We start from the raw sequence: 13,522 nt of genomic DNA, 5'->3' as shown, positions 1-13,522 counted from the left end.
TGGCAATGAACAAAATCTATATATGCATATTGCTAAATGGCCATATAATAGATAAAACATAAGCTTTTTAATACACTCTTTATTGGTAGTGAAGTAGTAAATATACAGTACTGCTCATTTCCATGCATTTAATGTTTCTGCACTGGATGGTCGATAACCTCTGCAATTTCCTGTTCTCTTATGTACTGCAAGTCATCTTTGCTTTCCACTCCCTGGTGTAAGATCGTTTCTTCTGGCACACTTGGCAGGACAGAAATGACTGCGTCCTTGATGCTCTCACTTATATCAGACATTCTGAAGGAAAGGAGTGGCTATTAGAGACAGACCAAACATGTTGTACACAGGCAAAGGGTAATAGTCAAGCAGGCTTGCATGTTCGAGGCAGAAATAATTTGAAATGGGTTCTCTGAGCCCATCTTTAGGCAGTAAATCCCCTGATCAAAAAGGAAATCAGACTGGCATTTCTCTGTGACAAAGTAAACACAACTGTTGCAAACAAGAATCAGTTCTATCTTGCCAAAGACTAGTCCCTCATCATTCTTCTCAAAGACAACACACGTGGCTTTTTTTGTAGCTTGTGCCTTTAACGGTGACATTGTGTACAGCCACAGAGCTACGTAGTTGGAGGCCTAAATAATCAACAGATCACAAATTCTTGAAGTTGTGTAATTTGCGAGCACACTGTTTAAAACGTGTGTGTTTACTCTCAAACCTAAGGGTCCAAGAGCGAATAAGAGGCCCAAAGCAAAGTATCAGTTCAGGATAGTCACGTATATGATGATTGTAACCCACCTAAAGGGTCACTTAGCAGTATCCCTTTTCCAGTTTCAAACATGTATTTTTATGATTAATATTATTATTGTTGTTATTATTATTTCTTAGTATCTATTCTCGGTACATTAATTATATTTTCTTATTTTATTCCTACTAAGACTATCAAACGAGCTTCCCTGTCCATAAGAATTAGGCGGTGAAAATAACTACAATGCGCTCTGACGCGTGACTAGATGACACACTCGCTCGCAATAACGCATTAGCTATGACACAGCCTCGTTATTTCTTATTATATTTTCTCAGTAAGTTAAATTAATTATATTTTCTTATTGTATTTTCTATATGAGCTTTCGTGCAGGTTACCCGCGCTAATATTGGTTGATTCAGTTCTCCAACAGCAATCCTTCTCTCATGTTATCACGACAAAGCTAGATAACATGGCTTAAAATGATTCATGTTCGAAGTGTTTTATCTGCTTTTTTACTGTCTGGTTAGCTTGCTACGAGGACGCGTGACAAGATGACACTCGCTTGCAATCACGCCTTGGCTATTTACAAAACATCATATAGATGCAGAAATGGGCTTTTACTGAAGTTTCACTAAAGCCACTCTGTGATCCCATATTATTCAGCTATGGCACACAATGTACTCGGTACACATGTCCATCAGGTAGACTATACATTAAATCAAAATAGCGGATTTATGCTCTGGGACTGGAGTAGGGGTAGCACAACTATAGCATCTGGCAATGAAAACAAAAATCTATCATTATGCATATGACTAAATTGCGCCATAATTAATTAGATAAAACAATAAGCTTTTAATACACTCTTAATTTGGTAGTGAAGTAGTAAATATACAGTACTGCTCATTTCCATGCATTTAATGTTTTCTGCACTGGATTGGTCGATTAACCTCTGCAATTTCCTGTTCTTTATGTACTGCAAGTCATCTTTGCTTTCCACTCCCTGGTGTAAGATCGTTTCTTCTGGCACACTTGGCAGGACAGAAATGACTGCGTCTTGATGCTTCACTTATATCAGACATTCTGAAGGAAAGGAGTGGCTATTAGAGACAGACCAAACATGTTGTACACAGGCAAAGGGTAATAGTCAAGCAGGCTTGCATGTTCGAGGCAGAAATAATTTGAAATGGGGTTCTCTGAGCCCATCTTAGGCAGTAAATCCCCGATCAAAAAGGAAATCAGACTGGCATTCTCTGTGACAAAGTAAACACAACTGTTGCAAACAAGAATCAGTTCTATCTTGCCAAAGACTAGTCCCTCATCATTCTCTCAAAGACAACACACGTGGCTTTTTTTGTAGTTGTGCCTTAACGGTGACATTGTGTACAGCCACAGAGCTACGTAGTTGGAGGCCTAAATAATCAACAGATCACAAATCTTGAAGTTGTGTAATTGCGAGCACACTGTTTAAAAGTGTGTGTTACTCTCAACTAAGGTCCAAGACGAATAAGAGGCCAAAGCAAGTATCAGTTCAGGATAGTCACGTATATGATGATTGTAACCCACCTAAAGGGTCACTTAGCAGTATCCCTTTCCAGTTTCAAACATGTATTTATGATTAAATTATTATTATTGTTGTTATTATTATTGTTTTATTCTTAGTATCTATTCTCGTACATTAATATATTTTCTTATTTATTCTACTAAGACTATCAAACGAGCTTCCTGTCCATAAGAATAGGCGGTGAAAATAACTACAATGCGCTCTGACGGTGACTAGATGACACACTCGCTCGCAATAACGCATTAGCTAGACACAGCCTCGTTATTTCTATATTTTTCAGTAAGTAATAATTATATTTCTTATTGTATTTTCTTATATGAGCTTTCGTGCAGGTTACCCGCGCTAACTATGGTTGATTCAGTTCTCCAACAGCAATCCTTCTCTCATGTTATCACGACAAAGCTAGATAACATGGCTTAAAATGATTCATGTTCGAAGTGTTTTATCTGCTTTTTTACTGTCTGGTTAGCTTGCTACGAGGACGCGTGACAAGATGACACTCGCTTGCAATCACGCCTTGGCTATTTACAAAACATCATATAGTAGCTAATATCATTATCTCAGATAAAAAAAAAAAAACTAAAAAAAAAACGTGTGTGACATTCAACCACCATTTTATTTTGGCTGGTTATTTATTTGAGAATACAGCGATGTCCTCTGGAAATGTAGATCCTACGCTGCTTATGTGCTCACTTCCAGTTCATAAAGGCTTGCTAGCTTGCTAAAGTGAACCAAATATGTTAGCTAGCTCGCTCGTTTGATAATGAGGATTGATAAACATAGTGGTCGTATAAACGCATTTAATTAAAAACTTTCACTAAATCTACATACCTTTATTGCCGCAACCGATCTGTGCAGACAAGTCTTGCAGTGGAATATTGGATGAGGCACGAGTAACAAACGTCTTATTAGAGAAGCAGCGCGTCAGCTGCTGCAGTTCACACTGTATAGAGCTCCCTCTACTGGATAATTGTAGTAAATAGCAATTACAACGTTCATGCAGACAAGTACAGATAAATAATCATCGTTTTTTTTTGTTTATTATAATATATATTAATATATATAGATATATCGGTCAGGCTCTAGTACATAATCTGCAGAAATGGGTGCTTTTACTGAAGTTTTCACTAAAGCCACTCTGTGATCCCATATTATCTCCAGCTATGGCACACAATGTACCTCGGTACACATGTCCATCAGGTTAGACTATACCATTTAAATCAAAATAGCGGATTTACTGCCTTGTGGACTGGAGTAGGGGGTAGCACAACTTATAGCATCTGGCAATGAAAACAAAAATCTATCATTATGCATATTGACTAAAATTGCCATAATTAATTAGATAAAACAATAAGCTTTTTAATACACTCTTTAATTTGGTAGTGAAGTAGTAAATATACAGTACCTGCTCATTTCCATGCATTTAAATGTTTTCTGCACTGGATTGGTCGATTAACCTCTGCAATTTCCTGTTCTCTTATGTACTGCAAGTCATCTTTGCTTTCCACTCCCTGGTGTAAGATCGTTTCTTCTGGCACACTTGGCAGGACAGAAATGACTGCGTCCTTGATGCTCTCACTTATATCAGACATTCTGAAGGAAAGGAGTGGCTATTAGAGACAGACCAAACATGTTGTACACAGGCAAAGGGTAATAGTCAAGCAGGCTTGCATGTTCGAGGCAGAAATAATTTGAAATGGGGTTCTCTGAGCCCATCTTTAGGCAGTAAATCCCCTGATCAAAAAGGAAATCAGACTGGCATTTCTCTGTGACAAAGTAAACACAACTGTTGCAAACAAGAATCAGTTCTATCTTGCCAAAGACTAGTCCCTCATCATTCTTCTCAAAGACAACACACGTGGCTTTTTTTGTAGCTTGTGCCTTTAACGGTGACATTGTGTACAGCCACAGAGCTACGTAGTTGGAGGCCTAAATAATCAACAGATCACAAATTCTTGAAGTTGTGTAATTTGCGAGCACACTGTTTAAAATGTGTGTGTGTTTACTCTCAACTAAGGTCCAAGAGCGAATAAGAGGCCCAAAGCAAAGTATCAGTTCAGGATAGTCACGTATATAATGATGATTGTAACCCACCTAAAGGGTCACTTAGCAGTATCCCTTTTCCAGTTTCAAACATGTATTTATGATTAATATTATTATTATTGTTGTTATTATTATTTCTTAGTATCTATTCTCAGTACATTAATTATATTTTCTTATTTTATTCCTACTAAGACTATCAAACGAGCTTCCCTGTCCATAAGAATTAGGCGGTGAAAATAACTACAATGCGCTCTGACGCGTGACTAGATGACACACTCGCTCGCAATAACGCATTAGCTGTGACACAGCCTCGTTATTTCTTATTATATTTTCTCAGTAAGTTAAATTAATTATATTTTCTTATTGTATTTTCTTATATGAGCTTTCGTGCAGGTTACCCGCGCTAACTATTGGTTGATTCAGTTCTCCAACAGCAATCCTTCTCTCATGTTATCACGACAAAGCTAGATAACATGGCTTAAAATGATTCATGTTCGAAGTGTTTTATCTGCTTTTTTACTGTCTGGTTAGCTTGCTACGAGGACGCGTGACAAGATGACACTCGCTTGCAATCACGCCTTGGCTATTTACAAAACATCATATAGATGCAGAAATGGGTGCTTTTACTGAAGTTTTCACTAAAGCCACTCTGTGATCCCATATTATCTCCAGCTATGGCACACAATGTACCTCGGTACACATGTCCATCAGGTTAGACTATACCATTTAAATCAAAATAGCGGATTTACTGCCTTCTGGGGACTGGAGTAGGGGGGTAGCACAACTTATAGCATCTGGCAATGAAAACAAAAATCTATCATTATGCATATTGACTAAAATTGCGCCATAATTAATTAGATAAAACAATAAGCTTTTTAATACACTCTTTAATTTGGTAGTGAAGTAGTAAATATACAGTACCTGCTCATTTCCATGCATTTAAATGTTTTCTGCACTGGATTGGTCGATTAACCTCTGCAATTTCCTGTTCTCTTATGTACTGCAAGTCATCTTTGCTTTCCACTCCCTGGTGTAAGATCGTTTCTTCTGGCACACTTGGCAGGACAGAAATGACTGCGTCCTTGATGCTCTCACTTATATCAGACATTCTGAAGGAAAGGAGTGGCTATTAGAGACAGACCAAACATGTTGTACACAGGCAAAGGGTAATAGTCAAGCAGGCTTGCATGTTCGAGGCAGAAATAATTTGAAATGGGGTTCTCTGAGCCCATCTTTAGGCAGTAAATCCCCTGATCAAAAAGGAAATCAGACTGGCATTTCTCTGTGACAAAGTAAACACAACTGTTGCAAACAAGAATCAGTTCTATCTTGCCAAAGACTAGTCCCTCATCATTCTTCTCAAAGACAACACACGTGGCTTTTTTTGTAGCTTGTGCCTTTAACGGTGACATTGTGTACAGCCACAGAGCTACGTAGTTGGAGGCCTAAATAATCAACAGATCACAAATTCTTGAAGTTGTGTAATTTGCGAGCACACTGTTTAAAATGTGTGTGTGTTTACTCTCAACTAAGGTCCAAGAGCGAATAAGAGGCCCAAAGCAAAGTATCAGTTCAGGATAGTCACGTATATAATGATGATTGTAACCCACCTAAAGGGTCACTTAGCAGTATCCCTTTTCCAGTTTCAAACATGTATTTTTATGATTAATATTATTATTATTGTTGTTATTATTAATTTGTTATTATTATTTCTTAGTATATTAATTATATTTTCTTATTTTATTCCTACTAAGACTATCAAACGAGCTTCCCTGTCCATAAGAATTAGGCGGTGAAAATAACTACAATGCGCTCTGACGCGTGACTAGATGACACACTCGCTCGCAATAACGCATTAGCTATGACACAGCCTCGTTATTTCTTATTATATTTTCTCAGTAAGTTAAATTAATTATATTTTCTTATTGTATTTTCTTATATGTATGAGCTTTCGTGCAGGTTACCCGCGCTAACTATTGGTTGATTCAGTTCTCCAACAGCAATCCTTCTCTCATGTTATCACGACAAAGCTAGATAACATGGCTTAAAATGATTCATGTTCGAAGTGTTTTATCTGCTTTTTTACTGTCTGGTTAGCTTGCTACGAGGACGCGTGACAAGATGACACTCGCTTGCAATCACGCCTTGGCTATTTACAAAACATCATATAGATGCAGAAATGGGTGCTTTTACTGAAGTTTTCACTAAAGCCACTCTGTGATCCCATATTATCTCCAGCTATGGCACACAATGTACCTCGGTACACATGTCCATCAGGTTAGACTATACCATTTAAATCAAAATAGCGGATTTACTGCCTTCTGGGGACTGGAGTAGGAAGGTAGCACAACTTATAGCATCTGGCAATGAAAACAAAAATCTATCATTATGCATATTGACTAAAATTGCGCCATAATTAATTAGATAAAACAATAAGCTTTTTAATACACTCTTTAATTTGGTAGTGAAGTAGTAAATATACAGTACCTGCTCATTTCCATGCATTTAAATGTTTTCTGCACTGGATTGGTCGATTAACCTCTGCAATTTCCTGTTCTCTTATGTACTGCAAGTCATCTTTGCTTTCCACTCCCTGGTGTAAGATCGTTTCTTCTGGCACACTTGGCAGGACAGAAATGACTGCGTCCTTGATGCTCTCACTTATATCAGACATTCTGAAGGAAAGGAGTGGCTATTAGAGACAGACCAAACATGTTGTACACAGGCAAAGGGTAATAGTCAAGCAGGCTTGCATGTTCGAGGCAGAAATAATTTGAAATGGGGTTCTCTGAGCCCATCTTTAGGCAGTAAATCCCCTGATCAAAAAGGAAATCAGACTGGCATTTCTCTGTGACAAAGTAAACACAACTGTTGCAACAAGAATCAGTTCTATCTTGCCAAAGACTAGTCCCTCATCATTCTTCTCAAAGACAACACACGTGGCTTTTTTTGTAGCTTGTGCCTTTAACGGTGACATTGTGTACAGCCACAGAGCTACGTAGTTGGAGGCCTAAATAATCAACAGATCACAAATTCTTGAAGTTGTGTAATTTGCGAGCACACTGTTTAAAATGTGTGTGTGTTTACTCTCAACTAAGGTCCAAGAGCGAATAAGAGGCCCAAAGCAAAGTATCAGTTCAGGATAGTCACGTATATAATGATGATTGTAACCCACCTAAAGGGTCACTTAGCAGTATCCCTTTTCCAGTTTCAAACATGTATTTTTATGATTAATATTATTATTATTGTTGTTATTATTATTTCTTAGTATCTATTCTCAGTACATTAATTATATTTTCTTATTTTATTCCTACTAAGACTATCAAACGAGCTTCCCTGTCCATAAGAATTAGGCGGTGAAAATAACTACAATGCGCTCTGACGCGTGACTAGATGACACACTCGCTCGCAATAACGCATTAGCTGTGACACAGCCTCGTTATTTCTTATTATATTTTCTCAGTAAGTTAAATTAATTATATTTTCTTATTGTATTTTCTTATATGAGCTTTCGTGCAGGTTACCCGCGCTAACTATTGGTTGATTCAGTTCTCCAACAGCAATCCTTCTCTCATGTTATCACGACAAAGCTAGATAACATGGCTTAAAATGATTCATGTTCGAAGTGTTTTATCTGCTTTTTTACTGTCTGGTTAGCTTGCTACGAGGACGCGTGACAAGATGACACTCGCTTGCAATCACGCCTTGGCTATTTACAAAACATCATATAGTAGCTAATATCATTATCTCAGATTAAAAAAAAAAACTAAAAAAAAACATGTGTGTGACATTCAACCACCATTTTATTTTGGCTGGTTATTTATTTGAGAATACAGCGATGTCCTCTGGAAATGTAGATCCTACGCTGCTTATGTGCTCACTTCCAGTTCATAAAGGCTTGCTAGCTTGCTAAAGTGAACCAAATATGTTAGCTAGCTCGCTCGTTTGATAATGAGGATTGATAAACATAGTGGTCGTATAAACGCATTTAATTAAAAACTTTCACTAAATCTACATACCTTTATTGCCGCAACCGAATCTGTGCAGACAAGTCTTGCAGTGGAGAATATTGGATGAGGCACGAGTAACAAACGTCTTATTAGAGAAGCAGCGCGTCAGCTGCTGCAGTTCACACTTGTATTAGAGCTCCCTCTACTGGATAATTGTAGTAAATAGCAATTACAACGTTCATGCAGACAAGTACAGATAAATAATCATCGTTTTTTTTTTGTTTATTATATAATATATATTAATATATAATAGATATATCGGTCAGGCTCTAGTACATAATCTGCAGAAATGGGTGCTTTTACTGAAGTTTTCACTAAAGCCACTCTGTGATCCCATATTATCTCCAGCTATGGCACACAATGTACCTCGGTACACATGTCCATCAGGTTAGACTATACCATTTAAATCAAAGTAGCGGATTTACTGCCTTCTGTGGACTGGAGTAGGGGGGTAGCACAACTTATAGCATCTGGCAATGAAAACAAAAATCTATCATTATGCATATTGACTAAAATTATGCCATAATTAATTAGATAAAACAATAAGCTTTTTAATACACTCTTTAATTTGGTAGTGAAGTAGTAAATATACAGTACCTGCTCATTTCCATGCATTTAAATGTTTTCTGCACTGGATTGGTCGATTAACCTCTGCAATTTCCTGTTCTCTTATGTACTGCAAGTCATCTTTGCTTTCCACTCCCTGGTGTAAGATCGTTTCTTCTGGCACACTTGGCAGGACAGAAATGACTGCGTCCTTGATGCTCTCACTTATATCAGACATTCTGAAGGAAAGGAGTGGCTATTAGAGACAGACCAAACATGTTGTACACAGGCAAAGGGTAATAGTCAAGCAGGCTTGCATGTTCGAGGCAGAAATAATTTGAAATGGGGTTCTCTGAGCCCATCTTTAGGCAGTAAATCCCCTGATCAAAAAGGAAATCAGACTGGCATTTCTCTGTGACAAAGTAAACACAACTGTTGCAAACAAGAATCAGTTCTATCTTGCCAAAGACTAGTCCCTCATCATTCTTCTCAAAGACAACACACGTGGCTTTTTTTGTAGCTTGTGCCTTTAACGGTGACATTGTGTACAGCCACAGAGCTACGTAGTTGGAGGCCTAAATAATCAACAGATCACAAATTCTTGAAGTTGTGTAATTTGCGAGCACACTGTTTAAAATGTGTGTGTGTTTACTCTCAACTAAGGGTCCAAGAGCGAATAAGAGGCCCAAAGCAAAGTATCAGTTCAGGATAGTCACGTATGTAATGATGATTGTAACCCACCTAAAGGGTCACTTAGCAGTATCCCTTTTCCAGTTTCAAACATGTATTTTTATGATTAATATTATTATTATTGTTGTTATTATTATTTCTTAGTATCTATTCTCAGTACATTAATTATATTTTCTTATTTTATTTCCTACTAAGACTAAGACTATCAAACGAGCTTCCCTGTCCATAAGAATTAGGCGGTGAAAATAACTACAATGCGCTCTGACGCGTGACTAGATGACACACTCGCTCGCAATAACGCATTAGCTATGACACAGCCTCGTTATTTCTTATTATATTTTCTCAGTAAGTTAAATTAATTATATTTTCTTATTGTATTTTCTTATATGAGCTTTCGTGCAGGTTACCCGCGCTAACTATTGGTTGATTCAGTTCTCCAACAGCAATCCTTCTCTCATGTTATCACGACAAAGCTAGATAACATGGCTTAAAATGATTCATGTTCGAAGTGTTTTATCTGCTTTTTTACTGTCTGGTTAGCTTGCTACGAGGACGCGTGACAAGATGACACTCGCTTGCAATCACGCCTTGGCTATTTACAAAACATCATATAGATGCAGAAATGGGTACTTTTACTGAAGTTTTCACTAAAGCCACTCTGTGATCCCATATTATCTCCAGCTATGGCACACAATGTACCTCGGTACACATGTCCATCAGGTTAGACTATACCATTTAAATCAAAATAGCGGATTTACTGCCTTCTGGGGACTGGAGTAGGGGGGTAGCACAACTTATAGCATCTGGCAATGAAAACAAAAATCTATCATTATGCATATTGACTAAAATTGCGCCATAATTAATTAGATAAAACAATAAGCTTTTTAATACACTCTTTAATTTGGTAGTGAAGTAGTAAATATACAGTACCTGCTCATTTCCATGCATTTAAATGTTTTCTGCACTGGATTGGTCGATTAACCTCTGCAATTTCCTGTTCTCTTATGTACTGCAAGTCATCTTTGCTTTCCACTCCCTGGTGTAAGATCGTTTCTTCTGGCACACTTGGCAGGACAGAAATGACTGCGTCCTTGATGCTCTCACTTATATCAGACATTCTGAAGGAAAGGAGTGGCTATTAGAGACAGACCAAACATGTTGTACACAGGCAAAGGGTAATAGTCAAGCAGGCTTGCATGTTCGAGGCAGAAATAATTTGAAATGGGGTTCTCTGAGCCCATCTTAGGCAGTAAATCCCTGATCAAAAAGGAAATCAGACTGGCATTTCTCTGTGACAAAGTAAACACAAACTGTTGCAAACAAGAATCAGTTCTATCTTGCCAAAGACTAGTCCCTCATCATTCTTCTCAAAGACAACACACGTGGCTTTTTTGTAGCTTGTGCCTTTAACGGTGACATTGTGTACAGCCACAGAGCTACGTAGTTGGAGGCCTAAATAATCAACAGATCACAAATTCTTGAAGTTGTGTAATTTGCGAGCACACTGTTTAAAACGTGTGTGTTTACTCTCAACTAAGGGTCCAAGAGCGAATAAGAGGCCCAAAGCAAAGTATCAGTTCAGGATAGTCACGTATTAATGATGATTGTAACCACCTAAAGGGTCACTTAGCAGTATCCCTTTTCCAGTTTCAAACATGTATTTTTATGATTAATATTATTATTATTGTTGTTATTATTATTTCTTAGTATCTATTCTCAGTACATTAATTATATTTTATTTTATTCCTACTAAGACTATCAAACGAGCTTCCCTGTCCATAAGAATTAGGCGGTGAAAATAACTACAATGCGCTCTGACGCGTGACTAGATGACACACTCGCTCGCAATAACGCATTAGCTTGACACAGCCTCGTTATTCTATTATATTTTTCAGTAAGTTAAATTAATTATTTTTTATTGTATTTTTTATATGTGAGCTTTCGTGCAGGTTACCGCGCTAATATTGGTTGATTCAGTTCTCCAACAGCAATCCTTCTCATGTTATCACGACAAAGCTAGATAACATGGCTTAAAATGATTCATGTTCGAAGTGTTTTATCTGCTTTTTACTGTCTGGTTAGCTGCTACGAGGACGCGTGACAAGATGACACTCGCTTGCAATCACGCCTTGGCTATTTACAAAACATCATATAGTAGCTAATATCATTATCTCAGATTAAAAAAAACACAAAAAACAAACAAGTGTGTGAAAATTCAACCACCATTTATTTTGGCTGGTTATTATTTGAGAATACAGCGATGTCCTCTGGAAATGTAGATCCTACGCTGCTTATGTGCTCACTTCAGTTCATAAAGGCTTGCTAGCTTTCTAAAGTGAACCAAATATGTTAGCTAGCTCGCTCGTTTGATAATGAGGATTGATAAACATAGTGGTCGTATAAACGCATTAATTAAAAACTTTCACTAAATCTACATACTTTATTGCCGCAACCGAATCTGTGCAGACAAGTCTTGCAGTGGAGAATATTGGATGAGGCACGAGTAACAAACGTCTTATTAGAGAAGCAGCGCGTCAGCTGCTGCAGTTCACACTTGTATTAGAGCTCCCTTACTGGATAATGTAGTAAATAGCAATTACAACGTTCATGCAGACAAGTACAGATAAATAATCATCGTTTTTTTTGTTTATATATAATATTATTAATATATTATAGATATATCGGTCAGGCTCTAGTACATAATCTGCAGAAATGGGTGCTTTTACTGAAGTTTTCACTAAAGCCACTCTGTGATCCCATATTATCTCCAGCTATGGCACACAATGTACCTCGGTACACATGTCCATCAGGTTAGACTATACCATTTAAATCAAAATAGGGATTTACTGCCTTCTGGGGACTGGAGTAGGGGGGGTAGCACAATTATAGCATCTGGCAATGAAAACAAAAAATCTATCATTATGCATATTGACTAAAATTGCGCCATAATTAATTAGATAAAACAATAAGCTTTTTAATACACTCTTTAATTTGGTAGTGAAGTAGTAAATATACAGTACCTGCTCATTTCCATGCATTTAAATGTTTTCTGCACTGGATTGGTCGATTAACCTCTGCAATTTCTGTTCTCTTATGTACTGCAAGTCATCTTTGCTTTCCACTCCCTGGTGTAAGATCGTTTCTTCTGGCACACTTGGCAGGACAGAAATGACTGCGTCCTTGATGCTCTCACTTATATCAGACATTCTGAAGGAAAGGAGTGGCTATTAGAGACAGACCAAACATGTTGTACACAGGCAAAGGGTAATAGTCAAGCAGGCTTGCATGTTCGAGGCAGAAATAATTTGAAATGGGGTTCTCTGAGCCCATCTTTAGGCAGTAAATCCCCTGATCAAAAAGGAAATCAGACTGGCATTTCTCTGTGACCAAAGTAAACACAACTGTTGCAAACAAGAATCAGTTCTATCTGCCAAAGACTAGTCCTCATCATTCTTCTCAAAGACAACACACGTGGCTTTTTTTGTAGCTTGTGCCTTTAACGGTGACATTGTGTACAGCCACAGAGCTACGTAGTTGGAGGCCTAAATAATCAACAGATCACAAATTCTTGAAGTTGTGTAATTTGCGAGCACACTGTTTAAAATGTGTGTGTGTTTACTCTCAACTAAGGGTCCAAGAGCGAATAAGAGGCCCAAAGCAAAGTATCAGTTCAGGATAGTCACGTATATGATGATTGTAAGCCACCTAAAGGGTCACTTAGCAGTATCCCTTTTCCAGTTTCAAACATGAATTTTTATGATTAATATTATTATTATGTTGTATTTATTATTTCTTAGTATCTATTTCAGTACATTAATTATATTTCTTATTTATTCTCTACTAAGACTATCAAACGAGCTTCCCTGTCCATAAGAATTAGGCGGTGAAAATAACTACAATGCGCTCTGACGCGTGACTAGATGACACACT

General features: G+C 37.6%; 1 long non-coding RNA gene across 4 annotated transcripts; it reads right to left on the bottom strand.

The window, feature by feature from the left end:
- Positions 1 to 160: 160 nt before the first annotated feature.
- On the bottom strand, positions 161 to 12,676 carry LOC135247322 (uncharacterized). 4 transcript variants are annotated; one of them, XR_010328200.1, is made up of 7 exons: positions 12,613 to 12,676; positions 10,523 to 10,710; positions 8,954 to 9,141; positions 6,834 to 7,021; positions 5,268 to 5,455; positions 3,709 to 3,896; positions 161 to 294 (listed from the first exon to the last, which is right to left on the bottom strand). It is a non-coding gene; the product is annotated as an uncharacterized LOC135247322 (long non-coding RNA). The 4 variants fall into 4 exon arrangements; XR_010328197.1 differs by lacking the exon at positions 12,613 to 12,676 and having other exon boundaries at positions 10,523 to 10,828; XR_010328198.1 differs by lacking the exons at positions 161 to 294; positions 12,613 to 12,676 and adding an exon at positions 3,560 to 3,583 and having other exon boundaries at positions 10,523 to 10,828.
- Positions 12,677 to 13,522: the final 846 nt, after the last annotated feature.

This window comes from Anguilla rostrata, unplaced genomic scaffold (genome assembly GCF_018555375.3).
Source record: "Anguilla rostrata isolate EN2019 unplaced genomic scaffold, ASM1855537v3 scaf1222, whole genome shotgun sequence".
Lineage (NCBI taxonomy): Eukaryota > Metazoa > Chordata > Actinopteri > Anguilliformes > Anguillidae > Anguilla > Anguilla rostrata.
This window is presented reverse-complemented; position numbering and strand designations above follow the sequence as displayed.